This window comes from Macaca fascicularis, chromosome 11 (assembly GCF_037993035.2).
Source record: "Macaca fascicularis isolate 582-1 chromosome 11, T2T-MFA8v1.1".
Classification (NCBI taxonomy): domain Eukaryota; kingdom Metazoa; phylum Chordata; class Mammalia; order Primates; family Cercopithecidae; genus Macaca; species Macaca fascicularis.
Genome location: NC_088385.1, coordinates 75,379,056 through 75,392,562, shown reverse-complemented (window position 1 = coordinate 75,392,562; position 13,507 = coordinate 75,379,056). Strand labels below are relative to the sequence as shown.

Here is a 13,507-nt window from a genome sequence, read left to right as displayed (position 1 = left end):
TATGAGAAATAGAAATATGAATAGAAAAAAATACTGCACAAAACTGAAAAACCTTCTAACTTAGTGAGCTTCTCACAATAAAACACACAGTGAGTAGCTTGTATTGTACAATAAACCATAACATATAAAAATCACTTGCCAGGTGGGCATGACAGATCACATCTACAGGGCCAGTTACTTGAGTCTTGCTTGAGTGGGACGATTGCTTGGGGCCAGGAGTTCCAAACCAGCCTAGACAACATAGTGAGACATCATCTCTAAAAAAATCATTAGCCCACACAGTGCCTATCATCTCTGGACTTGCTCCCATTTTCTCTTTATCTGAAGCCTTTGGTAAAAAGGGGAGTTAAGTATCTTACATCCTATTTTTAATTTCTCTAGCAATAGATACCACTGTTGTGGTCAAACCACTGCCACCATTTACTCCACATTCTTTTAGGTTCTACTCTAAAAAAACTGTGTCTACTAAACAAACCAAAACTACCAAAGAGTCCCTCTATGAAAAGGACATCATTCTTTTTCAACTTTAGTCAAAATTTTCCCACATTTTGGTCTTTTTTATCTTCTGAATCTGATCTTTACATTTCTACATATGAATATAATCTTCCAAACATTTGCTTAAAAGGCACAAGTAATTTTTCTGTTAATTAAAAAAAAAAATTTTTGTTTGGCTGGGCATAGCGGCTCAGGCCTGTAATCCTAACACACTGGGAGACTGAGGCAAGAAGATCACTTGAGGCCAGGAATTCGAGACCAGCCTGGCCAACATGGCAAAACCCTATCTCTAATAAAAATACAAAAATTAGTCGGGCATGGTCTCACACACTTGCAGTCCCACCTCCTCTGGAGACTAAGGCCCAAGAATTGAACCTGGGAGGCGGAGGTTGCAGTGAGTCAAGACTGCAGCTGCAATCCAGCCTGGGTGACAGCCAAACTGTCTGAAAAAACAAGACAAAATCCAAAACCCAAAAAACTCACAAGTTTCTTTCATGTTCATTTTATGTGTTTATTTTTTAAAAAGAAAAAAAAAAAAAAAAAACCTGCAGTAAAGCACTGATATGCAAAAAAGATGGCTACATCATACAGCGCAATCAGGGTGACCAACAGTCCAGGTTTAAGCACTGAAAGTCTCATGTCTGAGGAAATTCTCCATCCTGGGCAAACCAGAATGGTTGGCCATTTTAGGTGGAATACATTCTGACAGGAATTTGCTTCTTATTTCATATTCTTAAAGACGGATGAAACATACCTGCTCTCAAAAAGCTTACAATTTTGTAGGAAAAAATGGAGACATAAAAATATGAAAAATATCATGAGATGTACAAAATACTATGGGAGTTCAGAAGGAGAGATTAGGAGATTTATGAAGAAGGTGGCGAAAAAAAAAAAGTTACAATATTTCAATAGGAAAGAACATACCAGGGATAAGAAAAGTGAGAGCAAAGGCACAAAAGACAGCATCACATGGGAACATTAATTAGACTATAGTGGAAAAAGCAGTCTGACTGGCTCACAGGGCACAAAAGGAATAGGAAAATAAAAATAGCAGGAGTCTTCAGTTAAGATTAAGGAGATCTCTGAGTATCAGTGAAGAGCTCTGACTCATTTAATAAGCAACAACAGACATTTTGAAGATAAACATGAATACTGAGAAAACTAAAGATACTTTTAAATTAACGAAAGAAGTTCTAACAGTAGAAAGCTGAACAATATATCTAGGCATGGTAAGCATTTCATTAAAATATGAGTAATATGTGATATATTTTTAAAATGTATAAGGTTGATTTGCAACAAAAACCTATATTAAAATGGTGAAAAACAAAAAATGAGGTCAGAAATAGCATACCAAATGAAGAAACTGCAAGAAACTGACATAAGGGATAGTTAAGAAACTGGTAATTCCAGCTTTATTCAATATTATATGGACATTAAGTATCTGCTATGTGCAGCCAGTGTAGATATCATACGTAAACATTTTTGGTTCCCTATTTTTTATAACAGGATATTAATTTTGATACCACGGCATCTAATATCTAAGACACATTGAAGTTACACTTAGTTATACCACTATCACAGAACTTGTAGAACAAGTGCTAACTTATAGCACTTGCGGTATTTGCCTACGAACTCACATGTATTAACAAACAAAGCAGATGCATGGGGCAGGCCCCATTTTTCCCTCAAAAAAGTACTCTGAATCTGCCAAAGTGCATGAAAAAAAACATATTCAGGCTGGATGCAGTGGTTGATACCTGTAATACTTGGGCAACAAGGCGAAACCCCACTCCTACAAAAAATACACAAAATTAGGTAGGCGTGGTGGCATATGCCTATAGTTCCAGCTACCCGGGAGGATGGCAGGTCAAAGGATCACCTGAGCCTGGGGAGGCTGAGGTTGCAGTGAGCTGTGATAGCACCACTTCACTCCAGCCTGGGTAACAGAGACCCTCTCTCAAAACAAATAAACAAACAAAAAAACACCCCAAAACCAAAAAAAGCAAAAAGCCCCAAAACCATACTCAGTCAAGGGTTAAATACCTCATGACCTGGGGCCTACCTGTAATGATTATTGCTATATAATCAAAACTTAACACAGTGCCCAGAATATGGAAGACATCTAATTATTTGTTGAATTAATCAAAACCAGTTTCTTGCCCTAGGAGAGGTTGGCAAACTAGAACTCCCAGGCCAAATCCCATTTGCTCCCTGTTTTTTTTTTTTTTTGGTAAATAAAATTTTATTGGAACACAGTCACACTCATAAAGTTGTAATGGAACATAGTTCATTTGTTGTGTCTTGTCCATGGTTGGCTTCAGGCTACAATAGCAGAGGTGAATGGCTGTGATAAGAGATTGTATGGTTAACAAGACTTAAAATAGTTATCTGGTCCTTTACAGAAAAAGTTTGCCAACACTTGCACTATAGGCGAGAGCCTGGAAGAGACGAGGATAGACCTTGCCCATTAACTCAGAGGTGGCAAATGGGTTTTAGCTTAGTCATCAACTCAAAATGTTAATAGCTACCTGTAGCTAAGTGCAGTGTTGAGAATGATTTTTGAGATCAACTAGGACTCAAAGGGAAAAAGAATCTAGTTCTCAATTACCAATGGCTACTATGGTTTAAGTGAAGGAGAAAAACGGTTGTATTAATGATTCCAAAAACATTTGAAAATTTCTGCTGTAGAGTATTTTAAATATCTAGCATTGTTGTCTGATGGTTTTGCAAAAATGAATTAATTAGCTGCAAAATATATGCCAAACAACCCCCTCAAAACAAATCAAAACACCTATAAAGAATTACTGAGAATGATCACGCTGAATGCTGAAGTCTGTCTACCAAAACCAGTGATTTCTGGCACAGATAGCTATCATTTTTATAACATTCATTCAACATCTCTATGTGACAGGTACATTATTCACTTAGTTAACAGATTAAGATCATTCATGAGGATAAAATAGTACGTAAAACGGGAACCTACAACAAGAAGGTAAGTCCCCAGTATACATAAAAACTTTAAGATTTAAAGATAAATTGAAAAGGACAGCTTGGTAAAATATTTTACATTTAAAATGAAAATCTAATCTGTCAATTTTGTGCATTTAGATTCTCCAAGTGGCTAAAATACACATGGTCTAACATCAAAGTATTCACGCCACTGGGGTTCTGAAGTTTCTCTTCAGATTATTTTAGAAAAATCTATTGTTAACCAATAAATAAATTACTAATCTGGAACAAGTACATGTCTGTATGGTGCTTTCAAAGCACTTACCATGTCCTTTCATATATTAAATTTCATTCAATCTTCAGAGCAACAATGAAGATAAGGTACTGTCTTTAGATAAAGGATTTGGCCGGGCACAGGGGCTCACGCCTGTAATCCTAGCACTTTGGGGGCTGCAGCAGGTAGATGGCTTGAGCTCAGGAGCTCGATACCAGACTGGGAAACATTGTGAACCTTTGTCTCTACAAAAAATACAAAAAATTACCTGGGCATGGTGGTGCACGCCTGTGGCCCCAGCTACTCGGGGGGGCTGAGGTAAAAGGATCACCTGAGCCCACGGAGACTGAGGCTGCAGTGAGTCACGACTGCACCACTACACTCCAGCCTGGGCAACACAGTGAGACTTGTCTCAAAATAGATAGATAACTGACTGACTGACTGACTAACTAACTAAATAAAAATAGATAAAGGATTTGAGATTCAGATTACTTACCTGAGGTTGCAGAACCACAAGACTGTAGATTTAGGATTAGAATATAGGCTAGTGCTGTCCAATAGAGATTCCTGTGATAATGTTCTAGCTGGACTGCCCAGTATAGTAGCCACTAGCCACAGATGACTATCAAGCACCTCAAATGTGGTTAGTGTAACTGTAAAACTAAAGTTTTGATTTTATTTAATTGCAATTAAAACTCTTTCTACACTTTTGGATTTCTGCTATGAAACTACTGAATAAGGCATCCAGAGCTTCAATATTCATGAAAAACTTGGATCTACCAAAAGTGTCATCATCAGGGCCTATTTCTGGAAAAGCAGCTTGCCCCAGTCTTTTTGTACTTTTCTCTCACAAGGATACCACTCATTTTCTTCACGTAAATATCCCTTTGAAAACTTTTTGCTAAATTTTCTAAAGTCATGCATCGGACAAGGTTTCCTCTCTTGGAAGTTATACAAATCACATTTACATATAAAAAGTCATTAAAAAATATCAAGCAACTTACAAAATTACTGTGGAAACTAGAGAACGAAGGTGGAAGCTAACATAGCCACAAACACCCAAAACCATATTACAAAACTGGCCAGGTGAGGACACTGCTGTCACATCACTAACAGTAGATGCTTCAGTTTATATCAGTTGTTTCTGCAGCAGAAAACTGATTTGTGGTGTACATCAACCAAGCGGAAAAGAGAAATCCATCAGAAATTTATCATCTCTTCCATCTCAAGTTAAAGTACGTGTAATTTTGTGGGGCCTATGTCAAGTACTTGTGCCCTAGCTGCAAGGGAGGCTGTAAAAGCTAGTATCTGGCATCTTCATTTTCTTCTTCTTAAGAGACAGGGTCTCATTCTGTTACCCAGGTGGGAGTTCAGAGGCGCAATCATAGCTCACTACAGCCTCAACTTCTGGGCTCAAGTGATCTATTCACCTCAACATCCTAAGTAGCTGGACTATAGGTGTGTGCCACATGCCCGATTAATTTTTTAAAACATTTTTTGCAGAGACAGGGTCTTGCCATGCTGCCCAGGCTGGTCTCAAACTCCTGGCCTCAAGTGATCCTCCTGCCTTGGCCTCCCAAAGCGTTGGGATTTCAGGAATGAGTCACCACTCTCTGGCCCATTTTCATTTTCTATAAAGCAAGGCTATCTACTAAAACTTAGGTCTGTTTTTTCAGTATGCTGGGGAGTCTCTCTAAAGATAAATTAACGTACCCTGTATATCTATCTACATGATAAAAGACGCTTTTAGTCAGGTATTATGTTTCTGTTAGATGTAGTCTGGCTGGTATGGGTCATATTCCAGCATGATGTGAAGTAAGGAGCTATGCACGGGGTATTTCGAAAAGTGCATAAAACAAAGTCACTGCTGGGAATAACGAGAGGGGAAGTTTCAAGGTCAGGTCAAATTTAAATGTGAAGACCCAGAAGCTCGGGAAAGCTAATCAATTTTAAAGTAGTGGTTGGCTACCAAACCATTTACACTTCTAACACTATTATTAGTAAAATCTCTCATTCTAGTAGGGATTGGGTGTATGTGTGTGTTTTAAAAAACACCCTGCTGCAGCCCATTAAGCCAACTGAGTTCCTTTCCTCATGTGGGCCCAGTGTGCAATGCTGCAAACAGCAGCTTCCTTGGTAGTGTATGCAGCCTGTTTGTTGTATGGATTGCTTTAAGGGACCTTGGAGCCCCTCCTTTCAGATGGATGTTCATGTGTCTGACCTTGCACTACCCCAGTGCAGGCTCCAAACAGGCATGTGAGGTGCCTTTGGAAAGCCCCAGGGCACCGTGGCCAGGGTTCACATTGGCCAAGTTATCATGTACATCCATACCAAGCTGCAGAACAAGGAGCATGTGATTGAGGCCCTGTGCAGGGCCAAGTTCAAGTTTCCTGGCTGCCAGAAGATCCACATCTCAAAGAAGTGGGGCTTCACCAAGTTCAATGCCAATGATTCTGAAGACATGGTGGCTGAAAAGCGGCTCATCCAGATGGCTGTGGGGTCAAGTACACTCCCAATCGTGGCCCTCTGGACAAGTGGCAGCCCCTGCACTCATGAGGGCTTCCACTGTGCTGCCCCCTCTTAATACTCACCAATAAATTCTACTTCCTGTCCACCTAAAAAACAAACAACAACAACAAAAAAAACACCCTGGAAAATTCTGATACTACCTTCCCTCATTCTTAAGACCTTTACCCCTAGCCCAAAAATATTAGGGGCTGTCTACTAGGACCATTTAATTCATCTTTTTGCCTGTAAACTTCCCCAGTTTAGTACAGAAAAGGGTGTCTGCTATTCCTCAGACCTCTAGAAATCAGATTATTTAGTAATTTAAATAAGCTACTCAAAATGCCTTAACTTCCACAAGTCACAGATTAAAAATGAGACACTACCTCCAAAGGGATGACTTGAGACTAGGGGGAAAAAGTTATCCAAGATGGTTCTCTATGTGCAAAATTTAAAGATACCGCCAAAAACGCCCCATAGTATTTGCTGAACAGGTTGCAAAGTAGCTACAACCACCACAGAAATATGCCCATTAGTTAGGGAAAATATCTACTTTTATGTATTTCAAGCAAATACTATACTACAACTTTATAAGTTGTAAACTTATAAACTACTTATAAACTACATAAACATAAAACTACTTATAAACTTATAAACAACTTATAAACTACAGTTTATAAGTTGTTGAGGTAGTGGTACAAGAAATCAGAAGTGACGAACTTCAGAGTTAGTAGATAACAGTAAGAACTCCAGAACAAAGCATACCTGTTTTCATGAATGGAAGAATGCCATAAATATTTTCTCAATGTAAATGCTTAAGTGGGGTGGTGCTTTTGCAAACCACCACCCTCCACAAGAATGGGTGAAGCTTTTTTAAAACATGATTTTACAGTCTGTTTCAACACAAGGTCGAATTCAGAAATAAACAGAATTAGTCTTTCATGGCAGAAGAAACAAATGGCTCAGAAAAATATTTTATTTCATTTTACTGTTAACCTCATAACCAGGATCAGATGACAAGCTTAATATAAACACTTCTGAATACATCTGAAACTTTTTTTTTTTTGGAGACGGAGTCTTGCTCTATTGCCAGGCTGGAGTGTAGTGGCGCTATCTCGGCTCACTGCAACGTCCGCCTCCCGGATTCAAGCAATTCTCCTGCCTCAGCCTCCCAAGTAGCTGGGACTACAGGTGCACCATGCTGGCCAGGATGGTCTCGATCTCTTGACCTCATAATCCACCCACCTCGGCCTCCCAAAGTGTTGGGATTACAGGCATGAGCCACCACGCCCGGCCTCATCTGAAACTTTTTAAAAGAATGCCTTGATTCTAGACTGTGGGTTCATAATCTTCATGACATTATTACACATTCAAAATGAAACTTAAGGACCAGAATATTCCTAATGGAAAATTCCCCAGTAAACCTGCCAGAAGTTCAGAGGAGAAAAATTAACCAAATAACAAAACATAGTGGAAGCATAGGTACTTCCTATAATTTTCTCTAATAATTATTTTAGTATCTCAACCTAAGCATTTATACTACCTGCTTATGCACACACTGGTTTATGCAGCTAATTGTGTTATAAAGTTGTTTTTGACTAATTTAACAGTTCTTCCTTTTACAATCTACCCTCTTCAGTTTATTCAAAGATCCATTAAGTATTCCACAAAATAAAGACCACTTAGAAAAATGAAAGGCACACCACACTGCTCTGGAAGAAATAAATAATGCTTACTTTGGGCTTTCATATACATATCATTAAAATAAATAAACTTACTTGCATAATTATTAGGCCAGTAAGCACTTAAAAAAAAAAAGGAGCTCCAAAAAATGCCCATCTTGGCAATTCTACAAGTGATAAGATGGTACAAAAAAACATCACATGCATTAATGTGTGCATCGTTGAACATTAGTATATACACCAAACAAATGGATAAAGGCAATGAGAACCAAAGTCTAGGTGGTTAATTACGCTGTTAAAATAACCAGAGCATCTGAAGAAAATACGGAAAGGGGGCAGTCACTTCCTGTAATCAATTCTGAGTTTCTAAGTAGCCTCTTCCGAGATTTACTTCAATCCTTGTCACTACCAAATGGTTCCATCGAGGAGCTTTTGTTGTTGTTGTTGTTTGAGACGGAGTCTCGCTCTGTCGCCCAGGTTGGAGTGCAGTGGCACGATCTCAGCTTACTGCAACTTCTCCCTCCCAGGTTTCAGCGATTCTCCTGCCACAGCCTCCCGAGCAGCTGGCACTACAGGCGCACACCACCATGCCCTGCTAATTTTTTTATTTTTTAGTAAAGACTGGGTTTCACCATGTTGGCCAGGCTGGTCTCGAACTCCTGGCCTCAAGTGATCCGCCTGCCTTGTCCTCCCAAAGTGCTGGGATTACAGGCGTGAGCCACCGCGTCTGGTCCAAGGATTTTTAAATGAGGATTACATTAGTCCTATTTATAATATTCCTATTCTAATCTTCTATTGTATTCTTACTTTACAATTAAATGTTTCAAATAATTCTTAAAAACATCTATTAGGAGACAAACTGCCTAATATAAGACTAAAAAAATCACCAAGATGAAACTGTGGTTAAGATATGAGCTCTCAATATTTAAACATTTAAAAAAAACTGTTAGTGTTTGTCAGGCACCAACCTCAACTATTTTCAAAGATTAACTGGACTCTGCAATTATTGAATTAGGTGATTTTCCCATACCCTAAAGACTCATCACCCTCAGCAGTGCATTCCATCCTGAGTCAGGGTCAAACAGAATTCCTTGGCAGAGAGGGTTTGGAAAGCTAATTGCTTCAAAGTAACATTTTCAGACCCTGGTATCTTCTCCAAACAGTAATGAATAAAGCCTTTTTTAACTCATTTGAAACCAATTTCTTCTCTTTTTTTTTCTTCCTGAGATGGAGTCTCACTCTGTTGCCCAGGCTGGAATGCAATGGCGTGATCTCGGCTCACTGCAACCTCCACCTCCTGGGTTCAAGCGATTCTCCTGCCTCAGCCTCCCGAGTAGCTGGGACTACCGGCATGCACCACCATGCCCAGCTAAGTTTTTGTATTTTTAGTAGAAACGGGGTTTCACCGTGTTAGCCAGGATGGTCTCGATCTCCTGACCTCGTGATCTACCCACCTAGGCCTTGCAAAGTGCTGGGATTACAGGCATGAGTCACTGCACCCAACCTGAAACCAATTTCACATAGAACTTCTGAAATCCTAAAGTCTCTGAAAACTCAAAAGTTCTACAACTATTTTGGTGGCAAAGACTGACCTGATATATAATGACAAAACTTCATCTGAGCACTGATGGGAGACTATTTTTACCTTTTACTTCTCTCAATGTGACTATCCATGTTTCACATTAATATTGTGTTTGATTACTCTTACTAAAATCTAAAACAAATCTTTCCTCAAAATTCTGAAATCCAAACCTGGCACCAAAGGTTATATATAGATAAGGGATTATGGCCCTATCATCAATTTTACAAACATCTACCAGAGCAAAACACTCTTGAATTTACTTCAATTTCTCTAGTGTTGCTCACTATAATTCATAGTTAATCTAAAACTCTTTTAATATGCAGATTCTACCTTATTTTTACTGTCTTTTCTAACTAATAGATAAGGATTTCACTTCTTCCCTTGACTCTAATAAGCACTCATTTATATCACTCATTTCGATATTTTGAACTGCTAACAGTTTTATATTGGTTAACTTTTCATGTCTTTGCTAAAAACCTTTTGTGCAAAATTACTCAATTTAATCTTAACATATAGTAACTAAGAACAATTAGCTCTCAACAACATGCAATGAGATCAAATAGTCCTCAAGAGACAGATGACCTAAATAAAAAATGAGGAATTATAGTTGGACACAGATAAAAAACTTTAAAAATTAGTTTAAGGCTGGGTGCGGTAGCTCACGCCTGTAAATCCCAGCATTTTGGGAGGCTGAGGCAGGAGGATCACTTGAGCCCAGTAGTTCCAGACTAGCCTGGGCAAGATTATGAGACCATGCCACTACCAAAAGAGTAAAGAGAAAAACAGTTTAAGGAGTAGCTTATGGGAACTGATATGGACAAACCGTTACACACTTTACATATTTTTTTAACTAAAATAATTATCTTGAGCACTAAGTAGTTATTGGGCTAACCATTTGAGATAGTGGTAGAAAAGTAACATGATCTTCCTGTCCTCCTGAAACTGTTTAGAGGGGATGAGAGGTAAACAAATGGATATATATAACAAATGGATAAATATAATTATTGATTATGATAAGAACTACAGAGGCAATGAAGAAAAATGTTCCTTTATATAAGGTGATCAGTAAAAACTGTAACTGTGACATCTGAACTAAGATCCACTGTTGAGACTGAGGCAGAATTGCAGAGAGCTGGCAAAAAATTGTCACAGAAAGAAGTACAGCTGGCTAGAGCTTAGTGAGTAAGAGGGATAAAGTTGTGAAGTAAGCAAGAACTGGATTATGCAGTACCTTGTAGGCCTTGAAAAGGAACTGGTTCTTAAGGGTAAAATGGAACCAGAGGGTATTATTAAATGATCTGATTTACATTTTTACATCTTTTTAAAGGTCACTTTGTATTCTGGGTAGAAATAATGTGGGGAAGGACAAGAATGAAAACAAATTAGGAAGCTCCTGTGAGTCCAGACAAGAGACGACTGTGGCTTAAACAAGGGTGGTATCACAGAAACACAGGATTTGAAAGCCCGAAAAGACCTTAACAGCCATTTAGTCAAACTTTCTCTACATAAAGATAAGGTCTTAAGAGAGGAGTTAACTTGTTCAAGGTTTCATGACCAGTGCCAAAGACTAAACTGAAGCCTGTCACCTAGGTCAATGTTATCACTACTAAACCATGCTATTTAAGACAACAGGCCAGGCGCGGTGGCTCAAGCCCGTAATCCCAGCACTTTGGGAGGCTGAGACGAGCGGATCACAAGGTCAGGAGATCGAGACCATCCTGGCTAATACGGTGAAACCCCATCTCTACTAAAAAAAATACAAAAAACTAGCCGGGCGAGGTGGTGGGCGCCTGTAGTCCCAGCTACTCGGGAGGCTGAGGCAGGAGAATGGCGTAAACCCGGGAGGCGGAGCTTGCAGTGAGCTGAGATCCGGCCACTGCACTCCGGCCTGGGCAACAGAGCGAGACTCCGTCTCAAAAAAAAAAAAAGACAACAGAGTACAATAAAAGGTCTAACTACTTAAAACAAATACCTGAGTTCTCAGATTTAATTTCACACCCAATGGAATGAGCTAAAACATATGAGGACAATGAAATAAAGGTATAATTTGATCACCTGAAGGTCCAGAGAAAAGTACAGAAGGGACTACTGGGGAGCAGAACTAGTGAAAGGCTCTCCAGTCAAACTGCTTAGTGATGAAATTTCAAGACTATAATCTCTAACTCAAATATAATGTCAGTTTATCCTCTACATAGGACCTTCTGATGGATAAGATGTATCAACCACTAAAGCATCACAAGTGTTTTTCAATGTTGAGTTTATCATTCCTGTTGACCAGAACTGTGAAGTGAATTGCTTTTAACAGTAGTCTTGCACTTAACAAGAACCTCTTAATAACCATCCTCACTCTCTTTTCTGGTCTACTTCCCGCCCTTTCACCTCTTCATTGCCTATTATCACCATCATTAACCATCATCACTTGTATCTAAACAAAGAAATGTTATAAATGCTTTTTCTGTCCTTCAAAGCTTGCAAACCTAGTCTTACTTCTTTTTTTGTTGAAGGATGATTAAGTTGAGAGCTCCTGGAAGAAAAAAACACAAGTATAAACAAGCTAAAATAGAAGGATTTAATGCAATATTTTCAACTAGCAACCACAACTCTATAAACAATAGTCAGTGACAACCTTGTGACTAATTTGGATGTCCTGGACATAAAATATGATCTCAGTATGTTCCCTAATTCAGAACTGCTAGAACAGCTGACCAGTTAATTATTTAATATAGAGAGCACTAAAGCTTCCTGTTAAATTCCCCTGCTCTCTCTGGGATTAGCTCATGTAGGCAGGAATTCTATAATGCTTAATCCCAGAAGCTACCCTGAAGTTAGCATTTTCACATGTATTCCTTCCCTAAACCTTTTTCTTCCTCTGGTGTCAACTTTGTTCTTTGCAACACTGGAGGTGTTCAGACTGAATTAACTCTTTTTCTTTCCATTTTAATCTCTCTAGGGAAATAACTGGCACTAAATTTCCAAGAAACTGTGCACAATACAAACTGTAACTTAACCATCTTTCTTACCACTTTCCTAATTTGAACTGATTACTAGATCCAAACAGTCTAAAAAATCCTTTAAAATTTGGAACCAGACCGGTGTGGTGGCTCACTCCTGTAATCCCAGCACTTTGGAGGACTGAGGTGGGAGAACTGATTGAGCCAAGGAGTTTGACACCAGCCTGGGCAACATGGCAAAACCCTGTCTCTACAAAAAATACAAAAGTTAGCCTGGTGTGGTATCACGCGCCTGTAGTCCCAGCTACCTGGGAGGCTGAGGTGGATCAACTGAGCCCGGGAGGTCAAGGCTTCAGTTGAGTCGTGGTTTTGACACTGCACTCAAGCCTAGGTGACAGAGTGAGACCTTGTCTCAAAAAAAAAATAAATAAATAAATAAAATTTGGACTTATCCCATGAGTTTATAAAAAGTTTAACAAGGATTGCTACAAATGTTTTTAAATTAACATAAAAAAGAAGGCCTCCCAGTGGCTTTACCCAGCACTTTGGGAGGCCGAGGTGGGTGGATTACCTGAGGTCAGGAGTTCAGGAACAGCCTGGCCAGTATGGTGAAACCGTCTCTAAAACTAGAGAAATCAGCCGGGCATGGTGGTGGTGCCTGCAATCCCAGCTACCTGGGAGGCTGAGGCAAGAGAATTGCTTGAACCTGGGAGGAGGAGGTTACAGTGAGCTGAGATTGCACCACTGCATTCCACAATCCAGCCTGGGCAACAAGAGACTCAAGTCTCAAAAAAAAAAAAAAAAAAAAAAAAAAGAAAAGAAAAAAGAAAGAAAGAAAGAAAAAAAAGAGGCAAGAAACAGCATTCTCCTGAAAGGTAAAAAAAGGATCATTCTACAGGTGTGTTTTTGAAAAGTGTCCTTAAGGAAAGCCAACATACCAAATTCTCAGGTCAAAAAGACATTACTGAACTTGAAACTTACAGCTTTACTATGGGAAAGTTAAGAAATATTTTAAAACTGAGAAAGTCAACTACTAAAAATCTAATTAAGGATTATGTTAGAATTTGGA

General features: G+C 39.0%; 1 protein-coding gene and 1 non-coding gene across 21 annotated transcripts in view; one reads left to right on the top strand and one right to left on the bottom strand.

Annotated features, from left to right (window-relative positions):
* RAP1B (RAP1B, member of RAS oncogene family) overlaps positions 1 to 13,507 on the bottom strand; it is a 50,468-nt gene that overhangs the window by 28,101 nt on the left and 8,860 nt on the right. For 7 of the 20 annotated variants that reach the window (XM_045365582.3, XM_045365584.3, XM_045365580.3 and 4 more), the window contains exon 2: positions 11,975 to 12,011. The exons of the other annotated variants lie outside the window; for them this stretch is intronic. The gene's annotated coding sequence lies outside the window, so the exon portion shown is untranslated. The remainder of the gene's footprint in view (positions 1 to 11,974; positions 12,012 to 13,507) is intronic. 20 annotated transcript variants of the gene reach the window in all.
* LOC123567773 (small nucleolar RNA SNORA70) lies at positions 5,778 to 5,911 on the top strand. Its single transcript, XR_006690876.1, has one exon. It is a non-coding gene; the product is annotated as a small nucleolar RNA SNORA70 (small nucleolar RNA).